Source organism: Gekko japonicus, unplaced genomic scaffold (assembly GCF_001447785.1).
Source record: "Gekko japonicus isolate JY-2015 unplaced genomic scaffold, Gekko_japonicus_V1.1 scaffold72, whole genome shotgun sequence".
Classification (NCBI taxonomy): domain Eukaryota; kingdom Metazoa; phylum Chordata; class Lepidosauria; order Squamata; family Gekkonidae; genus Gekko; species Gekko japonicus.
This window is the reverse complement of record NW_015168046.1, coordinates 330,496-343,888: the sequence shown is the minus strand read 5'-3', so window position 1 is coordinate 343,888 and position 13,393 is coordinate 330,496.

Genomic DNA, 13,393 nt, shown 5'->3' with positions numbered 1-13,393 from the left:
CGAGCAACAACAGTGCTGCCACACCGCCTCGATTCAGATGTCTACGGAGGTCGTCAGTAAGGGCAACCAGTACAGTCTCCGTTCCATGCCCAGGTCGAAAGCTGGACTAGAATGGGTCGAGGACGGAAGTGTCATCTAGGAAGCCCTGCAGCTGTGTCGCCACCGCCCTCTCAATCAATTTGGCTAATTAAGGCAAATTGGACACCGGCCGATAGTTGGCCAATTCAGCCGGGTCCAGCGTTGGCTTTTTTAAGAGAGGGCAGACCATCGCTTCCTTCAGTGCCTCGGGGAACCGCCCCTCTAACAGGGACTTGTTGATTATCTCCCTCAAGGCACCTCGAAACCCCTCGTGGCCCGCTTTAATGAGCCAGGAGGGGCACGGATCCAGGCTGCAAGTGGTTGGGCGCACAGCTGCGAGCACCCCATCAACTTCCTCCAAGCTGAGCTGATTGAACCTTTCCAACCCCGGCGAAGCCGCGCAAGGGGCCTCAAGTTCGCTTACTGTCTCAACTGTAGCGGGGAGGTCGCGGCGGAGCGTCAGGACTTTATCCGCAAAATAGCTCGCAAAAGCCTCAAAGCCGATGTCCAATTCCCTACAATTTTGACTGCCCTGAGGCAGTGTTGTCAGTGACCGAATTGTCCTAAATAATTGGGCCGGGCGTGAGCTAGCGGACGCAACCCTGGCTGCGTAGAAATCTCTCTTCGCAGCCTTGGCTGCCATCTCATAGGATCTCATAAACGTCCTATAAGATGCTCTTGACGCCTCGTCGCGAGCTCGACGCCACCGTCTCTCTAGCCGTCTGAGCTCCTGTTTCATAAGCCGCAACCCCTGGGTATACCAGGGGGCCAGCCTAGAGCGAGGGCGCAGAGGGCGCCGAGGAGCGATCACATCGATGGCTGCAGCGAATCGGCTATGCCAATCCCCCACGAGCTCATCTAATGAACCACCAGGGGGCATCAGATCCCGCAGAGCCGTCTGAAGCCGCATCGGGTCCATCAGGTTCCGCGGGCAAGCTAAAATCTGCTCGCCGCCTAAACAGGGTCGGGGTGGGGCATTTACGTGAGCCTTCAGGGCATAGTGGTCCGACCATGGTACCTCAATTGTGGTAATCCGGTCCACCATACTTCCCGCCGCGAAGACCAAATCGAGCGTGTGCCCGGCCTGATGCGTGGGACCCAATCACTCAGCAGTACTATATGCTACACATGTTAGATTTCCCCTCTTTTTCACAATACTGTGCACTAACAAAGTATGAGTCTTTAATAACTTGGCTAGAAATCTTTATTCACAATATAGGGTCCATAGGCTGAAGACCAAGTTACTAAGAAAGATAATTCGTTCTCAAGAGAAGGCATTCTCTTATTTATTTATTTATTTATTTATTTAATTAGATAGCTATACCCTATTTTTATCCGCATTTGGAACCCAAAGCAGCTTATACTAGCATTCTTACCCCTTCTCCATTTTATCATCACAACAACTGTTTAAGGGTAGGTTAGGCTGAGAGAGAGTGACTGGCCCAACATCATCCTCTAAGCTTTCATGGCACAGCAAGAATTTGAACCTTGGTCTCCCAGGTTTTAATACAACACTCTACTTTCTTTTAATGGGCTAGGGACCATGCTTTATTCATGTATTCATTCCCTTTTGAAGTATGTTGTGAAATGATTCAATGAAATTTAAGCATGTTAGCTGCCTGTGGCAAATATGTACCATCCTATATGCCAGCAGAGCTGGCCACTTCCAGGGAGAAGTGCTTGTACAATTCCCTCTGTGCTATATTGCCTGCCCCAAGACGGCCAACAAAGAAAGCACCCCCAGTCTGGAAAGATGCAATGGGAACTCTAGGGAACAGCAGATTAGAGTAGCTAATTCTACATAGCCAGAAGTTATAAAACTGCTGCCTCCAGGCTAGGCCCTTCAGTATGAGCAACATGTTCATACTATGAAGACACTTTTAGTTCTGATGATCCTAGTTCCTGACTCCAGCCTGTGACACCATATCTTGTATACTCCTGATTTCTCATCTGTTCCTGCCCACTCAGAGATGGATTGCTATCTCTGACCCTCTGCCAACCTGCCTTTTGGCTTAATTTTGAACTTGCAAAAATGAAGGATTGACTGTCAATGAACACTTTCACCAATGTGAAAAACATCCTCCTTTTCAGTGATTTCTCAATGAGTTTTGCACATGAGATAAATATTTGTTCTTATTGTACAACCCTCATCCTGAATGTGAGAGTCCCATCCCCATTGCCAAGGCACCTGAATTAACAATTCCTACATTGCTATGCTGTGCTGCAATGATGACATGAAATGTAGACAATGAAAATACTGCTGCAAGGCATCAGGACAGAGAGTGCTATGCTTCTTGTCTCATAAACAAAGATTTATTCTCTGTCCAATTTGCAAATGAAGTCAGTTGAAGTTTAGTGCAGCTACTGCCTTTGTGAGTGATATCACCGAGTCAATCCAATTGGCTATGAGATGCTACAATGTTACCACATTCATTTAATGAATCTTGATTAGTTATGATTATATAGTGAAAGACAAAGAAGCCCAAGGAACAAGGCTGGTGCTACCATTAGGCCAACTAGGCAGCCACCTAGGGCACAAACCTCAGAGGAGCCCAGAACTGACAATCAGCATGAGGGTGTGAAATCTGTCATACATCTATCAGGTGTAAATTTTCTAGTAAAAAAGGAGGAAGTTGAGGTAAATAGTGTGAATTCTCCTGTCATAAATCTTCCAAGGATGAATTCTCTGTGCAATTGGTTAGAACAGAATTAGCAGTTAGCAGGAGAAGGGGGAGTGAAATCGGAATGTACTAAAAGGAATGACAGGATTGCCCACTGGAAACTATGGGAGAGTCTTGAAGGACCATTGGAAATAATGGGAGCCAGGAATGCCAGTTGACTTGCATGGGCTCCACTGAAATATATTACAGCACAAAGAGTTGCAAAAAAAATGCAGAATGATTTTCTATTAAGGTCTCTGGGCCCAAACAGACTACTTTGGGACTGGAATGACAGCCTGCAGAGTGGAATGACACTTCCTGGGGCAGCAGATATGTTCTGAGACTGGAATGGCAGCTCCCAGAGTGGAATGACAGCCCCTGGGGATAGCAAATGTGTTCTAGGACTGGAATGACAGGCCCAAGAGTGGAATTACAGCCTCTGGAAGTAGCAGATGTGTTCTGGTGTTGGAATGGCAGCCCCCAGAGTGGAATGACAGCCCTTGAGGATAGCAGATGTCTTCTGGGACTGGTATGACAGGCCCCAGAGTGGAATGACAGCCCCTGGGAGTAGCAGAAATGTTCTGGAACTTCCAAAGTCTATGCCACCACAAGGCGTACTTCATACTGCAGCAAAAACTCCTGGATAGTGTGCCTAGTGTTTCTGGAGGTGACATCATCACACCAGGCATGTCATGTGGGAGACGCTCTAGCATTAGGGCAAAATTGGGCTTTGCCCAAATGCTAGCGCATCCCACCCGACATGCCCTGCACAATGATATTACTTCTGGGTGATGTCATTGTGGTGCATACGCACTTTGCATGTGTGCAAGAAGACACCAGGGAGAAGACTGGACCCACTCACCCTGCCAGCAGCCAGGTAGGACCTGGCAACCCTATTTCTGTTGCTCTAAGGATCCTTCTCACACTTCCAGGGTCAGTCACAAGTGGTGAATGCAGTTTCTCAAAGCTCAAACTTATAAAAACGTACATACGCTCAGGGGTCTTGTTGTAGAAAAAGAGCTGCCGGAGCTCATTAGCATAACTCATTAGCATAACTTATTTGCATATGCCACGCCCCCTGACATCACCGGAAGTGACAGAAGGCCACACCCCCTGACATCACCGGAAGTGTGTCAGAAGGCCCGGCTACTTACCCTCCTGCTTCATCCTCATTCCCAAACGGAATGAGGATCGAAGCAGAGGGCGGGGTAAAGAAGGGGGCGGGGCTTCACCACGTGACCGCCCCGCCCCCTAGAGGTTCTCTTCCGGAGCTCCGTACCTGAGAGCTCCCCCCCGACTAGAGCCCTGCATACGCTCAACAATGTGGCAAAAGAGACTACTTGGTTTGGCAGCTATATCAAATGAACATGCCGAAGCATCAGCACTTGACCTGACCAGGCTAGTTACAGGGTTTTATGGTACCTTCTGATTAGATTTATGGCCATTCAGGGGTGACTTTGCAGTCAGTATGGCGTTGCCCCAATGTATCTGAAAGTGGTTTTGAGCAGCACTTTTCCCTCCTAGTTGAGAAAATGTGGAGTGAATGTTAGATGCAGAATCACACACACACACCCGTGTCCCCCAAACCCTGTAACTAGCCTGGCTTTAGAGCCAGAAATCTGAGTATGATTCTGGCTACAACTTGGACTGCAATACAGGCTCCCAGTACACCAGATCCCTCCTTATTCCTTCCTGATTTCTATGCAAACTAGGAAAGGTATCTTTTTGGTCACTATCTTAATCTATCTCCCCCTTTTTTCCAGCCCATATTTGCATTATGCATAGATCTGGCATTTTTCTCCTCTCTGCTGGTTAGGGCCTTATACCTGGATGACCTCACACCTCTGTCCCAACAGATTCCATTTCTCCTCTGTCCTAGTACCAATTTTCTCTACATTTATACTTCTAGTTTAAAAGTAACTCTTGCTCCAAAGCGAGGTAGGTCTAGTTGATTTCTGGTTGCTGGTGTGATATTGCTAGTTTGGATAAGGAATGTGCTATTTGTATATGCTTTGATTTAGTATTATTTGTATTTTCTTAGGATAAGTTTCCCCCTCCCTAATATCTAACAACCCCCCTCAATAAAACTCCATACTTCTTTTCAAACCTTTAATCTGATCTCTGTTGTCCTTCTCTACTGAACACGCTACTCACAACCACTTCTTTGGGTAAAAGATCTCTGTTTTCATTTCACTGCACAAACATACAAGCTAATTATTCTTTACTTAGGGAAGGCAAGCAACAATAATAAATCCTCTTGATGGAAGGCAACATTGGCTTAAATGCTGCATCAGCCTTGCCAATTGGCTCACTTACATGGGCATCAGTGGTCCAATTGCACCCAATCAGTGGCTCAGGCTTCATTCAAAAAATGGAACTGTCCCATAACTGTTTTGCAGCCTAATAGGTTGTCAACCGGCTTGTTTTGAATACTATGAAATTTGCAGATTTAGGGCTTTTTGTTGTTCAGTCGCACAGTCAAGTCCAACTCTTCGCGACCCCATGGACCAGATCATGCCAGGCCTTCCTGTCTTCCGCCGTCCTACATCATACATAAACCTGCTTGACTAACTTTGAGCAAATAATCAGAATTCTTACATTCTCTGGATATCTGTATGCATGAGCACAAATGAGCAATGCTGTACATCATTACATTTTAAAATCTGTTCCTCTTTACTGAGAGATAAAATATAGCAGTATAGGTCTAGTATAATGATTAACCTTTAGACACATCTAATTTCGCATAACAGAAGGCGCTGGGGGGATATAAAAATATACAAGTTGCACATTTTCCCTCCTTATTGCATTCTGATTTTCCAGTGATTGATACTGCTTTGAAGAATCTAATAAAATCATCACATGAAAAGGAAGCTGTAAGCGTATTAATTTCTTGGTAGGAAGCTATCAGTGGACTGGTCTCAAAGGAAAATATTATTAGAGATATTGTGAAGTCAAAGAAAGCCCTAAGCCCCCTTCAAAGGAAAAGCTTAAGGTTTTGACTCCAGCAATAGGAAAAATCAAGTTATTTCTTTTATCCAGACATTCTTCTTCTGCTGAGACCTTATATGTTGATGTATTCTAGAAGTAGATTCTGCATTCCTAAAGTCTAAGGCTTGATTTAAACACAAATACTGAAAATTCATAAATCTTCAGTTTTCAAAACAAAACCAACAATTTGTTTAAAAAGTCAAAAATTCACAATTCATATTGCATGAAAATATTATGAGATATCCATTTCACCACCAGGTGGAGACCTTTTCCTAACTTTTATTTCTGATTGCTACTTAAGGTATAGTGTTTTACTGTTGCTACTGTCTTCAGAAAATGGCTGCCCCTCTTCTTCTCACCTTCCAGGCTGCAAAGTAGACTATGCTAATTTAACTAATTTAAATGGTTCTTTTGAGAATGGAAAAAGAATAATCTGTCTTCAATTACCATTCTAAAGTTAAGATCTTATTAAGGTAGGTATGTTGATTTCCAACATACAGAAGAAGTTGGCTAACTTTAAATAAGATAGAAGGTAAAGTCTTAATTGAATGAAACTGCCCATCCATTACCCAGTTTCAGGGGACTCTGAAAAACTTTATTGTGTGGATTGGCAACAAGAAGGTAACATCATAGGCACACTAGGTGATAACTATCTAGGGTTGCCAGGTCTTACCTGGCTGCCAGCAGGGTGTGTGTGTGTGTCCCGGTTCTGGTTTTTCCTTAAATGGTTTTTCCTTAAATGATCGAGCATCCCCCCCTGCAATGTGCCTGGTGTGATGACATCACCTCCAGGTGACATCATTGTGCCAGGCACATTGGTGCATGAGGTTCATTGGGGCGGGGTTCCCCCCGCCAGCCAGATCAGGGCAAGTGGATTGGGGCCACAAAAGCAGGTAAACCCCCACCCCCGTCTGGGCAATGGGAACCCTATAATTATCAGGTATTTCCAAGATGTATTTCTATTTAAATATCTGAAGAAGTGAGCAGTCACTCACGAAAGCTCATACCCTACCACAAATGTTGCTAGTCTTTAAGGTGCTGTTGGACTCTTACTCTCTTCTATTGCTACAGACAGATTAACACGGCTACCCATCTTGATCTATTTAAATAACAAGTGATTATTTACATTCGTAGAAAGTCACCAAAAGGATGTGATTTCTATGCAAATAATAGCATGCAAAGATGCAACAATACACTTCTTTTTATCCTACCCTTCCTCCATAGATCTCAAGGCAGTATGCATGGTTTTCTGTCCTTCCCTGTATCCTCACAAACCTGTGATGTAGATCAGACTGTGACTGTCTTAAAGTTACCCAGTGAACTTCATGTCTGAGAGATTTTGTTGGAACTGAAGGATGATGCTACATCTTTTTTCAGTAACCACGCTGGTACAGTGGGGAGAGGGCAGTAAAGCTAGCAAGATGGACTACTCAAATTCTATTGCTTTCTTCTTGTCTTCTCTGCTGCTATTCCTTTGTTACTTTTTTGTTGTTCAATCACATAGTCGAGTCCGACTCTTTGCGACCCCATGGACCACATCACGCTAGGCCCTCCTGTCTTCCACCATCCACCGGAGTTTGGTCAATTTCATGTTCATTGCATCTATGACACTGTCTAACCATCTCATCCTTTGCGGTCCCCTTCTTCTTTGACCTTCAATTTTTCCCAGCATCAGGGTCTTCTCCAGTGAGTGCTTCCTTCTCAATCGGTGGCCAAAGTATTTGAGCTTCAGCTTCAGTATCTGGCTTTTCAGGGAACAGTTAGGGTTGATTTCTTTTTGGATTGACTGATTTGATTTCCGAGAGTCCAAAGGACTCTCGAGAGTCTTCTCCAGCACCATAATTCGAAAGCATCTGTTCTTCGGCACTCAGCCTTCCTTATGTTGACCTCTTAGTGGCTGGAGAGAGAAAGAGAGAAGATGCAGCTGGAAGGGCGTTCCTAAGATTAGCAACCTTTGTTACTTATTAGATTGCTAATCTTAGGAACGCCCTTCCAGCTGCATCTCCTCTCTTTCTCTCTCCAGCCACTAAGAGGGCAACATGTATTCTCTAGCTAGATAGCTAGTTAAAATGCCCATCTCACCTTTCTTATCATAGTATGGATTTTCCTTATAAATACACATCCTGAGATCAGGGATTGACAGTGATGCCTGGATGTCAGAACTAGAAGTCATCTGCACATAAAGCTCTTCTCTATGGAGTTTTTTGTTTTTTTTGTTTTCTTTTGCTGGTTTTTCGAACAGCTCATAAAGTTCAGAGCTGGCAGAGGAAGAACACACATGAGCTGTATTGACATGAGCTGTACTGTCCACCTGGACTCTGTCTGGATATTTTGGATGGGTCTCTGGAGGCTGTGGTTGATTGGCTGTTGACTGCTTCACGAATTTGCATGCAATATCTATGCAGACGCACATTTATCAGCTGCTGTACCAGTTGCACTGGCTGCCAATTGAGTACCAGATCTGGTTCAAGCTTATGGTAATAACATTCAAAGCCCTACGTGGCCAGGGTCCAACATATTCATGAGACTGACACTCCCCATATGTGCCCTGAAGAGCTTTACGTTTAGCCAAACAACACCTTCTGATAGTCCCTGGTCTGAAAGATGTCTGTGTTACCTGGGAACACCAAATGTTCCCAGTTTGGTGGAACATGCTCCCCATTGAGATCAGGGCCTTGCGGGACTTATTACAGTTCTGCAAGGCCTGTAAAATGGACCTATTCCACCAGGTCGTTAATTGAGGCTGTTATGTCCGCTGACCACCACCAGGGGCCAGCGAATACCCCAGAGCTTGACTCTGGGAGAACAATGGGGACTGGGCTCCTAGTCCCTCCACTGGGGGAACCAATGGGACCATGGCAGGAGATTTAAACTCACCAATGGGACCTAGGGATGTGTCCCCAGAGGTGTATATAGTTGGCCAGCTGGCCGTTAGTCTCTGTCTTGTTGTGTACCAGTAAACCATGCTGATCGCTACATCAGTCTCAGTGGTTTCTTCATGCGTTTAACCCACTACACTTCAGAGGCGGTGGATGTCCAATTCATCTTGGCCTCCCCTACTTTCACTGCTCATATGGTCTGTACTGTTGGAGTGCTATAGTGCCCATTTTGACCAATCCTGTTTATGAGATCAACAAAGCATTTCCAGGTAACAGGTTGTGGTGTACAACCATTTAACTAGCTTCCTCAGGTGTCACCTGAAGTCCTGGATTAGCTTTCATTTTAGATCTGCCTAGTGAATTTGTTGTTGTTAATCTGGATTATTACTGTTGTTAATGTTTTAATTCTATGTATTCTTTGTATTTTATTGACATGTTGTGATCTGCCATGAGCTGGTTTACAGGGAAGGGCAGGTTGTAAATCAAATTTAAAAAATCAAATAAATTTAGGCTGTGTGAACATCACTAGATATTATAAAACTGTTGCCTTAGAGTAGTAATTCACATCTGGTTTGGCTTGTCTACACAGGAAAATAAAGTTGCAAATTGGTGCTGTAATGAAACAATGTCACAATACCCAACAACTTGTAATCCTTCAGTATTGGCAGGGGTATCAATGCTGTACAAGAACTCCTCACATGGAGAGGCATATAATAGTTGATGCATACAACATGGTGGCTTAATTTTTCAACAAACACTTTCCCAAGGAACATTCCTGTCGTACATTAATGTGCCTTGACAAGTCATTAAATTATATGTTATTTTGGTTCAATGATCACCTCTGTCCATTTTTAACCAGTCACTTATACAGATGCTTGTATCTTATTTCAATAAACATGTGTAAACTCAACTGACCCTCTAGTGCACACAGATAACTGACTGGATTATTTTGTTTTTCAGTTATGCTTTTACCAGGTTTCTATTTGTATTTGAATGCAAATAATTTTATTAAAGAGGTAGGCTCATAATTCACAAATTCCCTATGCAAATCTCATTGTAGCTCATATTCTCAATTTATATTTCACTCTTGGTATGTGTTCTTTATCAGAAACATGTGGATTTTAAAAGAGTTGGCAAGAGTACAAAATGTACAAACTGAAAGGAAACTCAACAAGGAGACAGAAAAGACATACAGGCATGTTTGAGGAAAACATATCTTTATAATGAGCTGTGATGAGGAACTTCATGGTGAGAAGCAACATTTGGAGAGATCACAATGGAAAGATCATTTCAGTACTAGCCAAGTGCTTCACTTTCCTTGCTACCCCTTCCTGTCCCCCCCCGATTTTCATGGGAGATTAATTTTGCACATGTTTCTAGCCTTTTATTCCCATAAGAGATCAGAAAATCAAACTGAAAACTATCTTTATGGTGTGGAGGAACATAAATGAATACAACAGGTACAGCTGTATGTAGACTAATGAGGATAAGAATGTTTTCCTTGCATCATTCTTTTCCTGATTAGATGCAGATGGAAATGTGAGTTTATACTTCGATCTGTTACACTGCAAACCCACTCTCTGCTGTCCATGTTTAAAAACTTCTACACAGTGGTGCTGCAGAGGTCACATCATTTTTCTCTTCTAAAGGTTGCAGTCATGAGCCATAAATACCTTACTCAGGTTCCCTGCTTACAGATTCCCACATCTTTATTCATTCATATAACAGTTCTGCAGAGAATCTCCAGATCCCAAAGTTATTTATGATTTTTAGATGCAACCATCATTTTTGACACAGTTCTTTTAGGGAAATGGCCCTCACCTGAATCCCTCTTAAGTATTTGCCTGATTTATAGAGGAGTTGCCCTGCATTCCTTTCCACTTTAACTTTCACTGCCTTTTTATATCAGCCTAATTTAGGCTCCTTCTGTCAATCCCAGCCACACACTGAGATGTACATGTACACAGAACAAGCCATGGTGGTCCCCAGAGGGTAAGGGCCTTGGGAGCATCACTTCTGGGAGGATAGTCTCAGCATGTCTATTCCAATCTTGTGTGTGTGTGTCTGTTTAAACATAAGCATGCCCATGGTGAATCTTGCTGGTTGATGGGGAGCTCTGCGGACAATTTGCCCTGCAGAGTGACAACTCAAGAAGACTGTCAGGGATCCCCAGTCTTCAGGAAGGGATATAGTAAGCCCAGTTTTGCTTAATTTCGCATTGTTGCATAGCCACCACTTTGCTTATAGCATGTTGTTTAATCTAATAGATACCTTAGTACTCACAAGTGATTTGTTCTCTTTTTAGGTGGCTTATGAACCTAAAAGCAATGTCTGGCAGGCCCTGACTGTAAAATACAACAAAATCTCTAGGAAGTTCCATGACATGTTAATAAGTAAACACACTTTCCATGCAAGTCTGTGCTTGGTATATTTGATTAATCAGTTCCATTTGTAATTATCTTATCAAACAACTGAGCAACAGAATTTTATTTTATTTTTTGGGGGGGGAGTAAACTCTCTTACCTTGATGTTTGGCCATACTGCCTTCAGTGGAGATGTTTCTGATCAAGAGACTCCTTTTGATAACAATCCAAATTAAAGTTACTAAAAAGTTTGGTAAAACATTTTTAGCTGTATACTTCTCTACTCTGTTTACATGTCATTTCCATGCATCAGTTAAGTAAAAATAAACAGCTGTAGATGGATTCTTACAATAGAACGATGTTAAAATAATATAATGAATTGGCTTTATTCCAGAAGGAGGAAATTAGAAATTATTGCTGAAACCCTATCCCATCTAATTCTCTTGTACCATTTATATATTTTGTCTGGTCATTCAGTCTTGTGAGAGATTTCCCTAATGTCCCTATCAGTTGTTAAGCAGAGTTAATATGAGAAGCAAATATTAAACTCTAAAGACTGTGGCTTTGCTGTGGCTAAGAAATTCATTTTTGCAGTCTTTTGCCAAGAACATATGCTTGATAGAAGATTTCGGTGCATTTTAAAAACACGAAAAGATAATAAAATGAACCTTTTTATCATGACCTACATCAGCCATTATAATATAGTGCATTGCAATTGTAGTCACCCGGGTACGTGGGCGCTCTCTGCACACGCTGAGACCTGCGGAGCTGTGCAGGCTCAGGGGGTAGACTTAACTGTGGGTCACCTATGGGCTCTGTAATGACTGGTTCAGGTACACTCACTTCTGGGGTTGCAGCCTCGAACCCAGGGGTCTGCCCTGCTTCGGGAACAGTACTCACCTCCGTGTCTGGAGGTCTGACTACATATTCAGGTTCTGGAGACTCCACTGTCGGAGAGTCAGCGCTGTCCTTCGCCCATCTCCTTCTCAGCTGGTCTATGTGGCGTCACCATTTCCTGCCGTTAGACAGCTCGACCACATACATTCTAGTGCCTATGTTTTCGCACACCACCCCGGGGAGCCATGAATGCCCTCCTGCATAATTCCAGGAAAATACAGTTTGTCCCCGGCCTCATACATGCACACTTTCGTTAGTGTATCCTTCTGCTCTGGCTGTTGTTCATTTAAATCCGGGTGTAACCGGTTCAATCGGGTAGTCAATCGTTGGCCCATTAACAACTCGGCTGGACTACAACCTGTGTCACTACAGGGGGTGGTGTGCTGCCGCAAGAGAAAAGAACCCAGTTTCACATTCCAATCTCCCTCATATATCTTGCCTAAATCCTCTTTGGTCGTTCTGACCATCCTCACTGCCTGCTCATTCGACACTGGATGGAACAGGGCAGAGGTAACATGGCAGATACCGTTGTCCGAGAGGAACTGGGCAAACTCTTGGGATGTAAATTGGGGCCCATTGTCACTCACTAACAAATCTGGCAGTCCGTGTGTTGCGAAGAGCCAGCGTAGTGCATGTATGACCGCTACTGACGTGGTCGAGTGCATATGCACTACTTCTAACCATTTTGACACTGCATCAACAATGATTAAAAACATTTGTCCTTGCACGGGCCCCGTGAAATCTATATGCAGCCTAGACCACGGCTTGCCCGTAGATTCCCACTTCTGAGGGGAAGCCTGTGGAGGCTCGGGTCTGGCCTGTTGGCATGGCATGGACACCCGTACCCACTCTTTAATTTTGGCGTCTAGCCCTGGCCACCATACGTATCCCCTCGCTAGTGCTTTCATGTGTACCATCCCTGGTGTCCCTCATGCAGGGAGTCCAACACAACTCTTTCCTGGAGCTTGTCGGGAACCACCACCCGGTTCCCCCATAATACACACCCCTTCGAAATTGACAATTCTTTTTGGCGCGCTCGGTAAGGCTTGAACTCAGGCTCCAGGCTTCCTACTGGCCACCCCCTCCAAACCCAGTTTAGGACACGGGATAACACGCTGTCCTTAGTTGTCAGCACCACAATGTCCTTAGAGAAGACTGGTGCCAGAGGGAGCTCGTCAATCGCTAGAACATCACACGTTGGGGCAGGGTCTGTCCCATGGACAGGCAGAGAGCAGTGGCTGAGTGCATCCGCATGCCCAATCGCCTTTCCAGGCCGGTGTTCAAGGTCAAAATCATATGCTTGTAAAAAAATCACCCACCTAAGCATCCTTGGGGACAAAATGTTAGGCATTTGCTTATTGGGTGCAAAAATTCCCAGTAGCAGCTTGTGGTCTGTGACCAACACAAATTTCCTACCAAAAATAAAATCATGGAACTTTTTGACAACCGCTACCAATGCCATACCTTCTTTATCTATCTGGGCATAGTTCCGTTCTGCCGCAGATAGAGACCTTGAGTAAAAAGCGAT